Source organism: Lontra canadensis, unplaced genomic scaffold (assembly GCF_010015895.1).
Source record: "Lontra canadensis isolate GAN:19392208 unplaced genomic scaffold, GSC_riverotter_1.0 scaffold21, whole genome shotgun sequence".
In the NCBI taxonomy this organism is placed as follows: Eukaryota; Metazoa; Chordata; class Mammalia; order Carnivora; family Mustelidae; genus Lontra; species Lontra canadensis.
Genome location: NW_022631015.1, coordinates 18,925,334 through 18,945,494, shown reverse-complemented (window position 1 = coordinate 18,945,494; position 20,161 = coordinate 18,925,334). Strand labels below are relative to the sequence as shown.

The following is a 20,161-nucleotide window of genomic DNA, read 5'->3' as shown; positions in this document are numbered from 1 at the left end:
GAGTGACAAAACCTAAGACCAGATAGTACCTTCAAATGTTACTAAAGAACGCCTGAAGGATTCTGAATTAAAAGCCATATTTCTTGATTACATATTTTTTTTTTGAAAATTGGGCTGAGTCTTTTTTTTTTTTTAAGATTTTATTTATTTATTTATTTGACCGACAGAGATCACAAGTAGGCAGAGAGGCAGGCAGAGAGAGAGAGAGGAGGAAGCAGAGAGCCCGATGCAGGGCTCTCCGCGGAGCAGAGAGCCCGATGCAGGGCTCGATCCCAGGACCCTGGGATCATGACCTGAACCGAAGGCAGAGGCTTAACCCACTGAGCCACCCAGGTGCCCCTCTTAATTACATTTTTAACATCCCATACAGCATTGTGTATGGACCCAAAGAAGGGAAAGAGAACAGAGAAAGAGAGATGAGATGGGCCTACTATGGTAGACATACAGTATCCCACAGTGAGGGGAGAAGAAAACATTGGTAAGCCTCTCCTTTTACAGAACTGAAGTCCAGAGAAAGAAAAAGATTTGTGCGCCGACAGAGCTAGACTTAGAACCCAGGCCTTCTCTCAGCACCATGCTCCCCCATGGCTGCGCCTCACTGGCAAAGCCCGGACCACGTGAGAGTCTAATGCTATGCTAAGAAATAAAGACACTCCAGGAAAAAAGGGATAAAGGAAAAACTGGCACGCAAGAAATGCAAACAGCCAATAAGCAGCGGAACTACTGCTCGAGCACAGTAACAGCAAGTGTTGAAACAATAAATTACTTTTTGTCACCCACTGCTTAAAAAAAAGAAGACTGACAAAAGCCCTACTGCTGGCTGAAAGTATGGTAAAACTGGTATATCCTTTCTGGAAGGCTTTCTAGCAATACCTACCAAACTTTAAAACACATATATCCTTTGCCCAGCAATTCCGTCTCTAGAAATTCACTTCAGGGAAACAAAGGAGACAAATACAAAAGCAGGGGATGGTAAATCTGGCTGCTTATCACAAGCACGTTAAAACAATCTCACTCTGGGCGCCTGGGTGGCAAAGTCGGTTAAGCATCTGCCCTCGGCTCTGCTCATGCATCGGGCTCCTTACTCAGTAGGGAGCCTGCTTTTCCCTCTGCCTGCTGGCCCCCCCTGCTTGTGCTCTCTCTTTGTCACATAAATAAAGTCTTTAAAAAAAAATCTCACTCATCAATATAGGTTTTTTTTTTATTAAAGTTTTTTTTTTTTATTTATTTGACAGACAGATCACAAGTAGGCAGAGAGGCAGGCAGAGAGAGACAGGAGGAGGCAGGCTCCCTGCTAAGCAGAGAGCCTGATGCGGGACTCGATCCCAGGACCCTGAGATCATGACCTGAGCCGAAGGCAGAGGCTTTAACGACTGAGCCACCCAGGCGCCCCATCAATAAAGTTTTTACTTCCAACAAGCTGGTAGGAGGAATTGTTAGCCCTCAGAAATTTATAAATGAGTAATAAGGAAATGAAAGTTTGGGACTAAGAAGAAAGCAAGACAATATTTAAAGGTAACAACAGAATCATAAACTTTTTTCTCAAAAGATAAAGGAATTCAAGTTCGATAAAGGGAATAAAAATCATCAGTAAAAAGGGATATACTAAAAATGATGAGAAGAAAAAAGAAATATCCTACAGTAGTATTATTTCCATGTGTGATTTATTAGGAGAGCTTTTATAGTACCAAATATCCAGGTCCCATTCTGAATTAGTATCTACAAGAGTGGCATTTAAGAATGTTAACGCAGGGGCGCCTGGGTGGCTCAGTGGGCTAAGCATCTGCCTTTGGCTCAGGTCATGATGTTGGGGTCCTGAAACCCAAGCCCTGCATCAGGCTCCCTCCTCATCAGGGAGCCCACTTCTTCCTCTGCCTGCTCCTCCTCCTGACTATGTGCTCTTGCACGTGCACTCCCTTTCTCCTTTTCTCTCTGACAAATAAATAAATGAAATCTTTAATAAAAATTAAAAAAATCTTAGGCTTCAAAGGACACCATCAAGAAAGTGAAAGGACAGGTCATACAATGGGAGAAAATATTTGCAAATCATATGTCTGATAAACATCCAGTATCAGAATGCAATAATTATCGAAGTCAACAATAAAAAGACAAATAACCCAATGTAAAATGTGACAAAAGATATGAATACATATTTCTCCAAAGAAGGTGTACAAATGGCCAACAACCACATGAAAAGATGTCAACATGATTAACTATAAGGGAAATGCAAATCAAGACCACAATGACCTACCACTCCACACCCACTAGGATGGCTAAAATTAAATTAGTTAATTAAAACAGCATTCACTAGGATGTAGATTAGGCCACCCAGAAAGAAAGAGAAAAGGATTAGGAACCAAGCCTTAAGGGAGTCCAAATTTAATTGCCAAACGGAAGAGAACCAGCCTATAAAAGAGACCAAGAAGCAGCAACCCAAAAGGGAGAAAATCTGTAGGTGACAGAAGGCAAAGAGAACATGTCCAAGAGGCCAACAATGTCAGTGCTTCTGAATGTAGATGAAAAGTACAGTGAATGAAAAGTCTCTTAGATTTCGTGATATAGCATGATACGCAGAGAATGATATTTCCATAGAATGATGGTGGCAACATTACTAAGAAACTAGGCTGCCTTTCTGAACTTTCTAATGTGTGTAACACTTCATGGAAGCATAAAAAGTTTGAAATAAAGGAGTACCTTGATTATCTGCAATTGTTCTCAAATCCTCTGGGAAGTCTGGAAAATAAAAACGGATTAGAAAAAGCGTGCTCCCAGCAAGTTCACAAACCCACAGTTAAGAACTCCTTAAGACTAGCTAAAAGGGATTAGACTTCATTAAAGACTGCCTTGTGCAGCAAGGTGAATGATGTTCCGCACTACTTCCAACTTCGTACCGATCTTACGCGTCAGTTGTGTTTACACCCACCATTATTTGCCATTTCGGTGGTGGAGCGTCTGGCCACAGTTATAAACATCACCCGAACCCAGCACTACAACACGTCTGCGTTATTCGAGTAATTCCAACTACAAAACGGAAACTAGGCAATGAGGTAGGTATACAGATCACCATCCACGAGAAAAACACGTGTCGTCCCGAGATTCAGAGGGAGGTTTTTATGAGTAAAAGGGAACAAAACTGAAAAACCACAAGACATTGGCCCTTCTAGCCAACTTCAGTTTAAATTCAGGAAATACAGATCTGTAAAGGCTACGTAACCGCGAAAGCCTTGTCCCATCCCACAAATTCGGCACAGAAAGTGGGAGAACGAATGAAATTAGATTTGACAATAAGGAACGAGGCCCCTTAAATATTTCTTACACCCTTCCAGCATCTAACGCCAACGACTCGGTCCTCACTTCTGGCAGCGCTCCCCGCCTCCCAATTCCCCCCGACCCCAGCTGGCAAGTCCCCTTTCAACTACGAAACAAACCAGCAAACCGCCCGAGAAAGACCGAAACTGGAGAAACAGGCTCCACCATTAAAGAAGCTCTAGCCACGCTCTGCCTCACACTGATCCACCCGCCACCCTGAGCCAGAGATCAGGAAACAATTTACCAGCCCAAACAGAGAGAAGCACACGCTGTTCTGCGGCTACGGGAAACCCTTCAGATGGAGCTCGCCATGACACATACGTCCCGCCACGTCTATTTGCGCATGCTCGGCGACGGTGGCCCGAAGAGGTCAAATTGCATCATCGCTGAAAGTGCGAGTTCAGGTCTAACTTGTTTTGGTAAAGATTACGGTCGGAATTCCTTTGATTGCAAGAGTGAAAATCGACACCAAAACCTCAGGTTCTTAAAATCAGTTAATAGTATCTTCTGCTGAGCTTTTACTACGTGACAGACACCGTATTAAGCGCTTCACATAAACATTATCTCCCAACTTCTTCTTATTGTTATTGTTATTTTACAAAAGAGGAAACAAGAAGTGTACGTACTTGACTGCAGTTACTATACTAGTAGTAGCAGTCCCCTGTGCTGAATTCAATTTTGCCCAGCTCTGAAAGAACCCATTCTTTTCATTACATTTTACTTTCTACCTCAACCTTTTGTGAAAAGAGATCATATTGGAGAAGAGGGTAGAAAAGGGCAAAGATCGGTTGAATTAAACAGTATAGATCATTTAACGCCAAGCAAGGGGTTTTCTTAAGGCTTGGAAGGCAGCTAAACTGAAAGGCAGTTTAGCAGAAAGAACTTTCATGGAGTATACTGATTCTGACCTAGTTGCCTTCCATGTGTTTTCTCACTTTATTTCTTACTCAGGACACTGCTTGACCTTGTTTACTGAAAGAGCATCTCCACTTTAAAAAACGAAGACAATTAGCTATGAAGAAGACAGAAATCATGAGCTTTATTGCTAGTGTAATTCCTTCTAATTACAATGCTACCCTTTGCTTGCCATATCCATGAAAAAAAATCCAAACTGTGACCTAGAGCCCACTGCAGTCCTCACCCAGCTGAATCAGAATTGTACCTTTACACTGCCCCATCTCTTTCACTGTAATCCCACTGCCTAGCACATAATCTTCCACTTAATGGCCTCTCCATAAGCTACCTTAACTAAGAATGACTGACCCCCAAGATCTAGTTGAGTTCACGAAAGAAGTTTTACTGAGTACACACCACATGATCTCAGGCAAGACGCTGGATGCTAGAGCTAGAAAGGGGGGGGGAGACAACTCCCTACCTCAAGGATACTTCAAGGATATAGTTTCAGTAGAAAAGAGCAATCACGGGGCGCCTGGGTGGGTCAGTGGGTTAAAGCCTCTGCCTTCGGCTCAGGTCATGATCCCAGGGTCCTGGGATCAAGCCCCGCAGTCCGCAGGGAGCCTGCTTCCTCCTCTCTCTCTGCCTGACTCTCTGCCTACTTGTGATCTCTGTCTGTCAAATGAATAAATAAAATCTTAAAAAAAAAAAAAAAGGCAATCACTTTGGAAGAGGAATGCCCAGGGACCTGTGGAGCACAAAGGAGAGATTCCTCCTCTTACATACATAAGGAGGTCATGACTCCTCATGGGGGAAAAGAGCAGTGGAAGATGTTCCAGGTGGGGAGATAGTAAGAGTGAGTGCACAGAGGCCTGAAGTATAAACTCTTGTATATTGTATCTTGTATATATAAACTCTTGTATATAAACAAACTGTTGTATAAAGGGGGGGGGTGATAGTTGAGAAGGCTGGAGAGGAAAAATGCAGGGACCACATGAAGGTGAGCCTTGTTTGCTACAATAGACATTGGACCTAATTTTGGATGTATTAGGTAACATGAAAGTGTCTGAGCAGATGATTCTTTCAGGAGGATGGGTTTGAGGACAAAACTTCAGACATGAATAAATATTGAAAACCTAAATGGAGTTGTTGGCTGTGAAGAATAGGGAAATGGAAGGGAGGACGCTTTTAATAGGAATCATTTGAAAATCCATTTGACCCTACCTCTAGGAATTTATCTTACAGAAATGTTCACAGTTACACCAAATGGCATATGTGCCAGGTTATTCTTTGAAATGTTGCTTGTAATAACAAAATACCAGAAAACCTCTCTGGCTTCTGAACAGGGAATGGTTAAATATATTTATGGTATCTATACCTCTCTTAAGAAAGAATAAGGCTGCTTTTAAAGGACTACCCAAGTCATTGTTAAGTGGACAAAGAAAGTTGCAACATAGTGTTTACAGTGTATATACACACCTGTGTGTGTGTGTGTGTGTGTGTGTATACACATTGACTACAGGAAGATTTACTTTTCCCTGTATTACCTTTCTTAACTTTTATTTTTGTATCATGCCTGTGTACTACTTATTCAAAAAATAAAGATACAGTATGTAAATAAAATTAAAATGACACTTGATAATTTATAATTTACTGGTTTATAAATAATCCTATAAATTAGTAGTACTATTATTATTTTATCCTCCTTTTTTAAGATTTATTTGAGAGAGAGAGTGAGAGAGAGCATGGTGGTAAGGAGCACAGGGAGATGGAGAGAAAAACTCGAGCAGACTCTGAGCTGAGCACATGGAGCCCTATGCAGGGTTTGATCTCACAATTCTGAGATCATAACCTGAGCTGAGACCAAAAGTCAGCCGCTTAACCAACGCCCCACCCAAGCAATTCTCTCTTATCCTTTTTTCACAGAAAAGAAAACTGAAACTTAGATAGTCCTGCTCTGGTCTTTCTTAGCAACTTTATATGAATACTTCAAAAGAAAGAAACTGTATACTATCATTAAAAATGCAAAAATTCACATAGAGAAAAACACTAGAGAGAAAGCAAAAATAAGAGAAATGTACAATAAAATCTGTAAGACTTCAGTGATCAATTCCATTCTTTATGTTTGTCTTTACAGTGAAAATTGAAATGAAAATGTAGACAACAATTAGGTTACAACCTTTACTATCTCAGCCATTAACCAAGAAAGAAAGAACGAAACATGAAAGTTATGAACACTTAGGTCCACATATTTTATTTAGTGTTAGCTTACAATCTGAGTCTTTAGTTAGTATACTTACAAATTTGTCCCAGTTGATGTCTTTTCATGAGAAATAAATCCTGCACTTAATTCACCCTTGAAAAATACTAAGAAGTATAATGAAGTTTTCTGTGTAGAATATTAGATAAGTTTAGTGGAATGAGATTTAAAATGTATTTTTTTAAAGATTTTTATTTATTTATTTGACAGACAGAGATCACAAGTAGGCAGAGAGGCAGGCAGAGAAAGAGAGGAAGAGAAGCAGGCCTCCCCCTGAACAGAGAGCCCGATGCGGGGCTCGATCCTAGGACCTTGGAATCATGACCTGAGCCGAAAGCAGTGGCTTTTACCCACTGAGCCACCCAGGCGCCCCAAGATTTAAAATGTATTAATCTATTTCCTACATGAGATCAGAAAAGTATGAGTGTTCTCAGTTTTTAAAGTTTAGTGGGTCAACACGTATTACGTGAATGTATTATTATTTACATTAGCTTCCCATCTCCTGTGACAGAAAGTTAGCTGTAATTTCATCAGCAAAAAAAATGAAAGGAGGGGCACCTGGGTGGCTCAGTCGTTAAGCATCTGCCTTCAGCTCAGGTCATGATCCCTGGGATTGAGCCCCACATTGGGCTTCCTGCTCGGCAGGGAGCCTGCTTCTCCCTCTCCCACTCCCCCTGCTTGTGTTCCCTCTCTCACTGTGTCTCTCTCTGTCAAATGAATAAATAAAATCTTTTTAAAAAAAAAAAAAAAGAATGAAAGGAGCACATGAAAATTGAGGCTAGACCAGGGTTTTTGGTTGGATCTGATTAAGCGTCAGAGTAAACTCCCCAGCTGAAAACTATACAACTAATGCAGTTTTTAGGAAGGCTTTTCAGGTGTTGGTTTTCCTAAAGGTTTGAAGATCAGGAAATAAGTTAGGACATTATCACAACATTTAAATACAAACCCAAGGAGAAAGACAGTTGAGATAGAGAAGACAGAAAGTGTGTCAAAAGAAACTTTGCCCCATACAGGTGATGGCTTCAAAAGAGAGGATAGAAAGGAAGGGCACTGATATTCTTAAGTAAACTGAAAAAAGATGATATAAAAACATGATGTGAAATAAATGAAGCTGCTGTTGGCTTTGAACAAATGCTGAATTTTCTCCACGTCATCTAACCACTAGGGGTCAGAGCGCTGTCCTTGCAAAAATTCAGCTATTTCTATTCTTTCGGTTTGTACAAATAGGTTTGACTCAATTCTGTAATTAATTTTCTCTTTTGATTCTTCCACTCTCAGTATGCGTGGTTTGGGGGCTGTGCCTGTGGGCCAGACCCCAGAGCAGCAAGAAGCCCACATACCCTTGCCGCTGGGCAGGTAACCCACGCTAGGACTTGCAAGGCAGGTAAATTTTGCCTTCTCTGTCTGCCAAGAGAACCTGCAGCTGGAAGTTTCTGAAACTACCAGGTGGAGAACACCTGCCTGGGGCCCAAGCTGTTTCACAAGAAAGTAGATCTGGATGATGAAGGGAGAAATCAGTAAGTTCTGAGGACAGCTATTAACCCCCCTAATATATCCAGCTTGCTTGAAGCTAGGTTTACTTGTGAGTTGTTTAGTTCTGTGAATAGGTAAATTCTCCCTTTTTATTTCTTAAGCTAACTTGCAACTGAAAGAGTACTAACTAAACTTCTTAGTTTTACATATGCTCTTGATTTAAAAAAAAAAAAAAAGCAGAGAAAGAAAGATAATTTGTATCTGTTGCCTAACTCCCTGATTGCTTATAAGTATTTGTGCGAATGCGTGCAGGAGGAACATAGAGGGAAAAGGGACCTGCCAGTGGAAAGGCTCTAAAAGCTCTAAGACATGGTGTGTTCAAGCGACAGCAAGACAATCAGAAGGGTTTGGAATGGAGTGAGTGTGTGAATGCATGAGTAATAAGAACGGAGGTCAAAGAGTCAATGAAACCAGATCATGTATACCTTCATGGGCCATAGCCAGAACTTTGGCTTTTCCTCTAAATGAAATGGAAGTCAACAGAGGGTTATGAAGAGAGAAGTGCCTCAAGGAGGTAAGTTAGAGATAACTGTAATAATCCAGGGGAACACAGATGGTGTCCTGGACTAGGCAAGTAGCAGTAGATGTGATAAGAAGTAGTTAGATTCTGGACATACTTGAAGACACAGCCCATAGAATTCCCTGTAGATTGGATCTAGAATATGAGAGGGAAAAAGAGAGATTCAGGATGATTCCCAAGTTTTTAGCCTCAACTATAAGAAGGATGAAATCATCACAATTTGGAATGGATTACTGAAGGGGGAGATCAGGAATTCAGGGCTTGTTTCTTTCCTGTTCTTTTTTACCTTTTATTATCAGTTTTTATTTTGAAAGAATTTCCAAATTTTTTTAAATTTGGAAATTTAAAGTTTAATTAAAGTTTTAATTAATTTAAATTTAAATTTAATTTAAATTAAATTTTATATTAAAATTTAAAGTTGCAAAAAATAGTACAATGAATTTATGAATAATCTTCACCCAGTTTCCCCAGATGTTAACATTTTATATAACCCAAGTGCAACAGTCAACACCAAGAAATTCACATTGACATGATACTCTGAACTGTCCCAGTGTGGGATACTTCCTCGTTCTTTCTCTGTCTTTTTTTACCTTGACACTTTGGAAGAATACTGATCAATTATCTTTTAAAATGTCCCTCAATTTGAGTTGGTCTGATATTCCCTCATGACTAAATTCAGGTATGAAATACTGGCAGTACTCCTATACAAGGGATGCCATTTCCCTCTCAGTCCATCACAATCAAAGAGGCACATGATGTTGGAACGTCTCTCTAGCAATGATGCACTTTGAACACTCGATCTCTCCAATGGAAAGTTACTATGCTCCCCTTTGTTATTAGTAAGTGCCTTGTGTGAAGATCCTTTGAGAGTGTATAAGTATCTTGTTTCTCAGCATCCACCCATCCACTAATTTTAGTACCGCTTAATGATTCTTGTAAGCAACAATTATTACTGTGGTGTTTGCCAAATGATAATTTTCCATTTCCATCATTCCTTCTACCTTTATTATTAGATGAGCTGTTCCTCCCCATCATTTATTTATCTGCTCAATTATTTATTTATATTAATATGAACTCATAGATGTTTATTTTATTTTTGGCTTTTAATCCATTACTGCCATTATTCTGATTCTCCAATTATCCCAGATTTGGTCATTGGCCTTTGGGATGGCTTCTGTGTTCTTTTGACAAGTCTGGGTTTTTTTGTTTGTTTTTTGGGGGGTTTTTAGCACTTACTTATTTTTTTGGAACCACAAGATTCTCCAGGCTCATCTTGTGCTTTCTCTACCCCTCCAAATCAGCCAATTCTTCAAGAAGGCATGGCTCTTTTTAGTGAGAAGTGATATTCACAAACCAAGATGTGAGCACCAAGTATGCTCATTTTTAATAGGTGCCGTTGCTTCTTAAACTCAAGATACCTTTGAGACATCCAACTGGATTGTTAATTTGGCAGTTAGATAGATGATTCTGAAGTTTAGGTGAGAAGTTTGGGCTGCAGAGGTTAATTTGGGAGTCACTGGCATATAGCCGACATATAAAGCCAAAACACTCAAGGAGATTAGCTATGGAATGAACATAAATAATGAAGAGAACCAAAGACTGAGGCCTGGTGCACTGCAATATCAAGATGAGGGAGGGGGTGCTTAGCTGGCTTAGTTAGTACAACATACAACTCTTTTTCTTGGGGTCATGAGCTCAAGCCCCACATTGGGTGTAGAGATTACTTAAAATTTTTTTTTAACTTTTCAAAAATAAAAAAGTTAAAGATGAAGGAAAAGAGGAAGAGCCAGTAAAGAAAACTGAGAAGGAGCATCCAAGGAGGTAGGAAGAAAACCAAGAATACAGTATCCCAAAAGCGAAATGATAAAGGTGCATCACAGAAGAGAGAAAGATCAACAGTATCAGATGGTACTGATAGGTCAAGTAAGATGACTGAGAATTAATGATGGGTCTGAGCACACCGGGAGGACACTTTTGGTAGAATGGTGTGGGTAGAAGTTGAACGAAGTGGATTCCAGGGTGAAGGATGGAAGAGAACCGGAGATAGGAGGTATAGAAAATTCTGCAAATGCTGCAGAGGAGCAGAAATGTTGGACTGTAGCAGTGGAGAAGGTGGGTTCATAAAGAAGGACTGTTTTACAAAGCACTGTATGTTAACTATACTGGAATTAAAATAAAAAAAATAAGGGACTATTTTTTAAAGATAGGAGAAAACAAAAGATTGCTATATGCTCAACAAGAACAAGGTCATGGAGATGGAGAAATTGATGATATAGTACGAAGAGGTGGAAACCACTGAAATGATATTCTTGGGGAAAGATAGTGGCTTTTCTAAACATTGTCTTATCACGGTGCTTGAAATATAAATATTTGGGGAATAAATAAAGGTTGTTCACCTACTTTAAAAAATCTAATACATTTGGCTGATGTCATTTTAAAAGTCAAACTTAAAAAAATATAACAAAACAAAACTAGCGCTCTCTAAGGAGACATTAGCAGTGACCATTAAGGGTGAGGTGTCTGGGTGGCTCCGTTGGATGAGCCTTGGGTTCTTGATTTCCATTCAGGTCATGATCGCAGGGTCCTGGGATTAGAGCCCTGCCTTGCCTCCACACTCAGTAGGGAGTCTGCTTCTTCCTCTCCCTCTCCTCTCCCTCTGTCCCTCCCTCTCTCCTTTCTCTGTCTCAAATAAATAAATCTTTTAAAAAAGAAAGGTCAGGGACGCCTGGGTGGTTAAGCTGCTGCCTTCGGCTCAGGGTCCTGGGATCAAGTCCCTCATCGGGCTCCTTGCTTGGTGGAGAGCCTGCTTCTCTCTCTGCCTCTGCCTGCCTCTCTGCCTACTTATGCTCGCTCTCTCTCTGACAAATAAATAAATAAAATCTTAAAAATTTTTAAAAATAAAAAAAAATTAAAAAAAAAAGAAAGGTCAACTAGGAGTGCCTGTCCAGCTCAGTTGGAAGAGCATGTGACTGGATCTCAGAGTCCTGAGTTTGAGCCCGACATTGTAGGGTGGGTGGGAGATTACTTAAAAATAAATAAACAAATAAACTTTTTTTTAAAAGTCAGCTAAAATAAAGGTGCCTGGGTGGCTCAGTGAAAAGAACATGATCTTGATCTCAGGGTTGTGAGTTTGAGCCCCAGGTTGGGTGGAGAGATTATGTAAATAAATGAATAAATAAATAAAATCTTAAAAAAAAAGTATCAGTTAAAATATTATGCTGAAAATATATTTCCCTGGCAAGTATCAGAATGTGGTCACTTCCAGGAAGACGTGGAAAAAAGAAAATCCTTTTTTTTTCCTTTTTTAACCATAGGACATTCATGGTTTGTGTTTAAAAATAAGAAAAATGCATCATTAATGCTATTAGCCACATCTCTCACTGGCTTCTTTCCAAATATTTTCTTACAAGTGATTAATCTATAGGGGAAATTTAGAGATTTGCAATTCCACTGAGAACAAATCTCTGTGAGTGTGAATAGTAGAAACAAGGGCCACTAAGGGCTTTGCTCCTCAGAAACTCAGCCAGAGAACAGAACACTTGCAGCAGCTGATCTTACGAGAATTTTACTCTCTGAAACTGTAGAGAGACCAAGTTTACATTGAAGCAGCTAGGAGGAGAAGAAGGAGAGGGAGTATTTCATTTTATTTTATTCAGTTTTGGTGTATTTGGTTTTTCTCAATTTCTCGAATATTCCCATTGGGGTTGTTGCTCATTCAAGGAGAGTAAGAGCCAGATAAAAAGAAAAACTAAGCCAGGACAAAATAAAGGAAACAAGTTTTTTTTCTGTCTTACTTTTTGTGTGTTCTCGTATTTACCTTCTATGATTTCTCAATAAATAATTTGTAAGGAGGAAGAAAAAAATATTTAGTAAAAAGGCACTCAGTGAATAATTATAGCATTTATATTCAAAGCATATTTAATTATTTTATGCATAAATATGGGCAGAATTCATATCTACATGAATTTGCTCAAAGTAAAACTATACTCATGAAGCTGATTTGTTTTTACATAACTATGATGTTTATTAGACAAAGAACACATATAAATTTATTTTGATTTTTTAAGTTTATTTATTTTTATTTTTTATGAGTTTATTTAATTGATTGTTGATTACCTTAACTAATGGAAGTAAACAATGCAGCGATTAACCCAAAATTATCTAAAGTCTTTTACATTTGACTTTGGGAAAAAGTTTAATATTTAGCATAGACTGTGGAAAATTTTAATATTCTAAGATTTTTTTATTTTTTATTTATTTATTTTAAGATTTTTATTTATTTATTTGACAGAGAGAGACACAGAGAGAGAGGGAACACAAGCAAGGGTTGTGGAAGAGGGAGAAGCAGCTCCCGTGGAGCAGGCAGCCGGATGTGGGGCTCCATCCCAGGACCCTGAGATCATGACCTGAGCCGAAGGCAGACACTTAACAACTGAGCCACCGAGGCATCCCTCTAAGATTTTTGTAAACTTCAAATACAGCAGCAAAAGCATACTGAGCAAAACCTTACTTACCTCATAGCCTGGTCCTACACAAGCTACACTCATAAGAAATAGATGGTAATTAATCACCAAGAAATTTGTCAGCTTCCTTATCTATCATTTAGTAACTATGTCAGATAATCCTTGTTTTTCCTTATCCGGAAGAACCTACTCTAATCCCTTGCAGTTCAGGTAGCCCTGGACTAGTTCAGCCTCTACTAGTGGGCAAGAGAGTGAGACCATTTCCATCAGCACCGCCTATTTCTCTGACCCCAGAACTGGATTTCAGGAGTACATTCAACTCCGGCCAAGTCCATCAGTTCATCCTGTCCTCCCGGGCCATAGGTTCATAGATGGGTGCTACGCATCGCCTGCTGCCATTTTTATAAAATACGACTATGCACTTCTGGCACTAGTTGACCTAGAATTGACTTCTGACCAAAACTGGGCCAATCAGAGTTCTTTCCCCATGATTTCAAAATTGAGACTAAGAATATCCAGTCCACATGGTCTTCCACGTGACTCTAGGAGGACAGAAAACCTTCTAGAAGAAAGAAGCCGTCAGGAAGAGAAAAGTAGAGATGAAAAATGAAGAGAGAAGTCGTGATTCTGGTCCTCTCAAGGCCAGGCTGCATTCACTTTTGTTTTGTTTTGCTTTGTTTCTTTTTGGAAGAGAGTTAGGGCAAACTCATAGGCACACACAAGCAGGGGGAGGGGCAGAGGCAGAGAGCCAGGGAGAATCTTAAGCAGGCTCCACACCCAGAGTGGAGCCTGACACAGGGCTCAATCTCACAACCCTGAGATCATGAGCTGTGCAGAAATCACGAGTCAGATGCTTAACTGACTGAGCCACCAGGTGCCTCGGGCAGACATTCTTGACCCTTGGTCCTCTGAAGGTACACCTTAGAATCTTCAGGTTAGTTTCTTTCTTTGAAGCTAGCTCCAGCTGGTTTCTCCTTGTCAGTCAAGAATCTTTATTAAATTCTGCATCCCCTGAAGGTAAGTAGAGGAGAAGGCAGATGACTATAGCGAACGAGGGTTGGGAATTTGTAGGACAGATTGAGTAGAGAGGGATAAGCAGGAAAGGAAACTGAAAGTACCAGAGAGAACAAAGTTGAAGTGACTGAAAATGAGGGTCGAGTTGAGTTTGAGAAGAATGAGAATCCAAAATGGTTTAAACCCAACTAGAGGAAGGGAAAAGCCTGGAGAGCTGGAGGGCAGTGTTAGATGAGTTTGCTGCTTTGTGGGAGTCAGGAATGGAGAGGAAGGATGTGGTCTCAAAGTGAGATACCAAAGGTAGAAGAGTCCCAAACTGTAACAAGGTCCAGGATGTGGCTAGGAGAGGGGCTTGTTGAAAGGAAGGAAGGGTTGGAGTAGAGGTTCAGGAACTCTGGCAGTAAGAGACAGAATGTACAATCTACCTGGGAAAGTGGCCGTAGTTAGGTAGAGAAGAATGTGAACCAAAGCCCTATGTGTACGTGTTTGTTAGAAATACGGGCAATTGACAGAATGTAAATTATATTGGAGATTTTAATTCTCCAGCGTCAATAATGAGAGACTGAGAGCATGAAGTATTGTGCAAAGGGTTGTGACATCTCCAAATAGAGAATTAATTGATATTTGGAATCAATTAAATGAAGCTGAAGACCTCTATTTGTAGTACATACAAAACGTCCTCTAGGCCATCACTTGTGATAACAACAGAACTTAATAATACCAACATAAAACAAGAAATTTAATTACATGAAAAAATTTAAAATTTTCCTAAATAACAGACTTACTAAGGGGAAAATTGAGAACATAATAAAAGTCTATTTTAAAATAATATTAAAAGGACTTCAATACTTATTCACGATGTTATTATGTAATTCATTGAAAATAATAGTAAAAAAATACTTCTCAAAAGCTTTGAAATGCAGGAAAACTCTTCTTAGAAAAAAAGCAGGCTTTTAAATTAATTTATTACTAATAGACACCTAAATAAACATTCAATTTAAGATCTTAGAAAGAAAATTTATAAATCCTGAGTGAAGTAAAACTAAAACAGATGTAAGTAAATCAGAAATTAAAAATGCATGAGGGGTCTGGGTGGCTCAGTTGGTTAAGCGTCTGACTCTTGGTTCCATCTTAGGTCATGATCTCGGGATCCTGGGATCCAGTCCTGCACCGGGCTTGAGCTCAGTGCAGAGTCTGCTGAGGACTATCTCCTTCTCCCTCTGTTCCTCTCTTGCTCTCTCACTCTCTCGTTCTAAAATAATAAATAAAATCCTTTAAAAAAACGAACCATACACTAAAAACCATGAAATTTATTGTATGTATATAATACCTGAATAACATGGCTTTAAATAATTTTTTTTAGGGGCGCCTGGGTGGCTCAGTGGGTTAAAGCCTCTGCCTTCGGCTCAGGTCATGATCCCAGTGTCCTGGGATGGAGCCCCGCATCGGGGTCTCTGCTAGGTGGGGAGCCTGCTTCCTCCTCTCTCTCTGCCTGTCTCTCTGCCTACTTGTGATCTCTCTCTCTCTCTCTCTCTCTCTCTCTGTCAAATAAATAAATAAATAAATAATCTTTTTAAAAAAAAGGTTTTTTTTAAGATTTTATTTATTTGACAGAGAGACAGCAAGAGAGGGAACACAAGCAGGGGGAGTGGAGAGGGAGAAGCAGGCTTCCCGCCGAGCAGGGAGCCCAATGCAGAGCTCAGAACCTCAGACAGACGCCCAACGACTGAGCCACCCAGGTGTCCTGGCTTTTAAAATTTTTTAATAGAGAAACTATTAAAGAATAATGCTAAAAAGAGCAGATAAAAAGTGCTTTTACCAGAAAATATCACATAGCAATAAAAATTTAAATACTGTGTGAATGGTCTGAAAACAAAAAGCAAGATTAAAAGACAAAAATTGGAGAAACCAGACACAAACATCAGTATAAGTAATAGTTTATTAGTAACTCTTCCTTTTCCTCTCTTCCTTCTCTTCTCTCCTTTTGTCTTCCCTTCCTTGTTCTGCCTTCCTGAAAGACCTGGTTAAAAAAAAAAAAAAAAAGTCATTAGACTGAGGAGTATAAAGTGAAAGAGCCATTGCGGAAAAGAGTGTGGCTGTTTCTTAAAAGATGAAACTTGACCTTACCATATGACCCATCAATCTCATTGCTGGACTTTCATCCCAGAGAAATGAAACCTGCGTTCGTACAAAAATACATACACGACCATTCATAATAGCTTTATCCGTAATACCCCACACTGGAAGTAACCCACATGTCCTTTTCATGGGTGAATGGCTAATCAATCTATGGTACCTCCACACTGTGGCTACCACCCAGCAGTGGTGACCCCGCGGAGGATGTCCAAGTCAGAGTTGGGTGAAAAGGATATCGACGCAGGATGGCACCAGTATCAGCCAGGCACAGAGTACCGAAGCCCAAGGGGAGTAAGAACCGTGTCTGCCAAGGCTGGGAGGATGTCAGACTCTAAGTGGGGTGAGGAGGGCTCTATGATGGGAACAGGCACGGTGGCCATCATGAGAGACCAGCTACGTACAGGAGGATTAAGCAGATAAGTTCATATACACACCATAACAGGAGGCAAGTCTCTTACTGTCAAACAAAATGATTAGAAAGAGGAAAATAAGGGCACCCAACTGGCTCAGTTGGTAGAGCATGTGACTCTTGATCTTGGGGTCATGAGTTTGAGCCCCACACTGGGCATAGAGATGACTTAAAAAAATAAGAAAATAAGAATGAACCCTGTGGTATTGGATTTGAACTGGAGATTTCTGTATAAGTTTGTTATTAACATAACAGTAGACAGATAAGTAAATATAAATGTGTACAGATGTGTGTATACACAACGTATGTATATGTACCGATTTTCTTAGGTAAAACATGTTCAAATCCTAGGAGGGATCATACCTCAGGTAAAAATGGATTTAGAACCTCAAATAGTTTCAGCCAGCGCCCACCTCTCTCAGCCTCTTGGCTCTGTCATTCATGTTGACTTTCATCTTCATTCTCAGACTCTCTGCAAGGGGTCAAGTTGGCTGTCACCTCTTCAAGGCCGATTTCCCGATTCCGGTCCAGAAGAAAACGAAAAGATGTGCTTTTCACTCAACAATCTTAAGACAAACAAACAACAAAGAAGTCTCACCGTGTATTATTGACTCTGGATCTCGTGCCTGTCTTTGCATTATCAGGGGCCTGGAGAATGCAATGCACTGATTGGCTAAGGCCGAGCCACGCCCACCCCCGGAGGCGGGGCTGGAACCAGCTGCTCTGGAAAGCCTCAGGGCTGGTCATGCAGGACAAAGCGACAACAAAGAGGAAGACTGGGACACTTTTGCCAGAAGAACGATGAGCGGGTGCTGGGTAGCAAAATGGATTTTCACGATTCAATTTGTTTCTTGACATTCCCACATACCCTTCTTCCCATTCACATGCCTTAAAACCTGCCCACACCTCCATACCGGAATACCGTATGTAACCAAAACACAACCGCGCCGCCCTTAAAACAGGACGCGCAAAGTTCCGTCTCGTGGCTCCCCTGGAATACTTGTCGCAGCTCTCCGGGTGACTTCACATAATCCAACAAAACCCACCTTAAACAGTAAAAGTAACAGAGGCACCCACCAACATACCTGATGTATTATGATAATAATGGTAATAAAAAGAACCAAGAAGTGTGTCGGCTGTGGAAGAACGACCATCAGGTCTGCTCTCAAGGAAGAACATGCTGCCCAGCTGGGAAGAGGGCAGCTCGCTAGCAGCCTCCTTCAGCAGCACCTTCAGGACTCAGCTGGGTAGCTTCTCCGCTGAGGCCATGCTCTTCCTGGGCCACCGTCCCAGGCAATGATGAAGCATGACAGGCTTATTCATATCTAGCCGTTTCTGTGCAAGGCAGGCTACTCTAACTGCAGTTTTGCTACAGAACCATCCATTGCACTGACTCGGGCTTTGTATGATCTGCACGGCCCCCGAAGGCTTCACCCACCCACTCCAGCTTGCTCCCCTTTTATCCTTTACAGATATTACTCCTGATAAATCTCTTTTTTAGAGTATCAGATGTCCTGTGGATACTCCCCCACTGCCTAATAAATTTTTTGCATTTCTAACTTCACCAGCATCTGCTTTCCAATAGACTGGAGTTGACACCACGCTATTCCCAGCATCAGAATGCCCAGGGAATAGAGTCAAGAATAACAGTGAGGGAGTGAGGGGCACATGACCGGCTCAGTCAGTAGAGCATGTCACCCCCTTTTTTAAAAGATATATTATTTATTTGAGAGAGAGAGAGAGAGTGCATGTGAGTGGGGGGTGGGGGGGCAGGGGGGGCAGAGGGAGAGGGAGAGAAAGGGAGAGAAGCAGACTCCCTGCTGAGCTTGGAGCCCAACGCAGGGCTCAATCTCACGACCCTGAGATCATGACCTGAGCTGAATTCAAGAGTCGGATCTTTAACTGACTGACCACCCAGGTGCCCCAAGCATGTGACTTTGATCTTGGGATTTTAAGTTCCAGCCTCATGTTGGGTATAGAGATTACTTAAAAATGAAAAATCTTAAAAAATAATAGTAATAATAAAGTGAAGTAGTGATCTGCCCATCATCTTGGTTTTTCTGTTACCCAATCCCCATCAACACTTCTTTGGAAAAAAGACAAGTAGAAAAAAAACAGAGAGTTGTCTCCAATCCGTAGCATGTATCATATACCGCTGATAGGAATAGCAAAGTCCCGAATCTTGGAAGTGAAGTAATTGGCCAATACAGTCCCTTTTCCTCCAAGGCCACATTTAAGATGGACACTGGGGAGGGTTTCCCTTCCTGAGGTTATACCTTTTCAGCTACTAATAGTATGACAAGAGACTTAGGGGTGAAATGATCACTAGTCTTTATGCCAGACTTGGGGTTTAGTTAGCTCTTGCTTCTGTGCAATTCTCTGAGCTAATAACCAAAGCCAGACAACTAGTCGAGTCTAGAACTGGAGCTATGGGATTCTGTTTCTTAGCAACAGAGTCCAGAGCTCTTTTGTTCTACTACAACCCTTAGCTTAAGGGCTTCATCTCTACATCTATCTTAAGAAACTTAAAATAGTGTTCTTGGGTAGGTAGGTGAGGCTAATCTGCTCCAGGCCTGGGTCCCTACCACGTTGTTGTAATTGGGAATTGCCCACTTTGTCAGGCAGAAGTGCATTAGGAGAGCTGGTTGGATGGGACCTGTAGGATCAGGAGTGTTTTTTAAATATTGATTCTAGCTCTTAGATATCAGATTGAGCCACTATCAACCTAACCTCCTCCTTTTTGGAGCACCATCACATAGGCCACAAGAAACAGCCAACACACTCTAAAATTCTTCCATGGGTGTGTTGTATCTTTTAACATTCCATCCTTTGGCAATAAATAGTTCTAGTCCCAAGATAAAATACATGATAGTCATCTAACCAGCTCTTTCTTACTTTAAGTTAAGGGCTATAAGAGTGGCCAACTTTCCAGCCTAGGAAAGAAGGGTGTCCACTCTTACGAAACTATCCTTAACTTAGATAATTCTACAGTTGAGTGTCTTTTACACTCCAGTTTTGGTATGAGCTGTGTCATCGTTTAGAACTTCTTTCTAGTTGCCAATAACAAAAACCACAACCCACATTGGCTTAAGGAAAGAAAGATAAGCTATTGGCTTATGGTACTGAAAAGTCTTAAGATCTTCAAGGTCACGTGGCTGACTCAGTCAGTAGAGCATGCAACTTTTGATCTCAGGGTCATGAGTTCACACTCTACATTGGGTATAGAGATTACTTAAATAAATAAACTTAAAAAAAGAAAAGAAAAGAAAAGAAAAGAAAAGAAAAAAAAAGAAAAGAGAAAAGATCTTGCTTCAATCAAGGCTGGGTTCAGAAGAAGGTTAAACCAAAACATCATTGGGAAATACCATCTAAATGTTTGTCTTGAGAAGGTTGGGCTTATTCTCTGAACCCATGAGAGAACTATCTCTAGAATCATCTCCCCAGTTCAGTTCAGTAAAAAAAAAATGTGTTAAGGTATGACTTTCAACAATCCCAGCAAAAGCCTCATTTCTTTTTATTAGCTTGATTGGGTTACATAACTGTCCGTGAACAGATTTACTCTGGCCAGGAGAATGTAATATTCTAATTAGCCAGACTGAGTCTCATGAATTTCATTTTTTTAA

General features: G+C 40.5%; 1 protein-coding gene across 4 annotated transcripts in view; it reads right to left on the bottom strand.

Moving 5' to 3' along the window:
• The window catches only part of CDKAL1 (CDK5 regulatory subunit associated protein 1 like 1), a 628,275-nt gene extending 624,668 nt beyond the window's left edge, over nt 1-3,607 (bottom strand). The window contains exons 1-2 of one of the 4 annotated variants that reach the window (XM_032861630.1): nt 3,429-3,493; nt 2,695-2,733 (exon numbers count right to left, since the gene is read on the bottom strand). The gene's annotated coding sequence lies outside the window, so the exon portion shown is untranslated. Of the gene's footprint in view, nt 1-2,694; nt 2,750-3,428; nt 3,494-3,553 lie in introns of those variants that run through there. The other 3 variants (XM_032861633.1, XM_032861632.1, XM_032861631.1) reach the window with 3 other exon arrangements.
• Nucleotides 3,608-20,161: the final 16,554 nt, after the last annotated feature.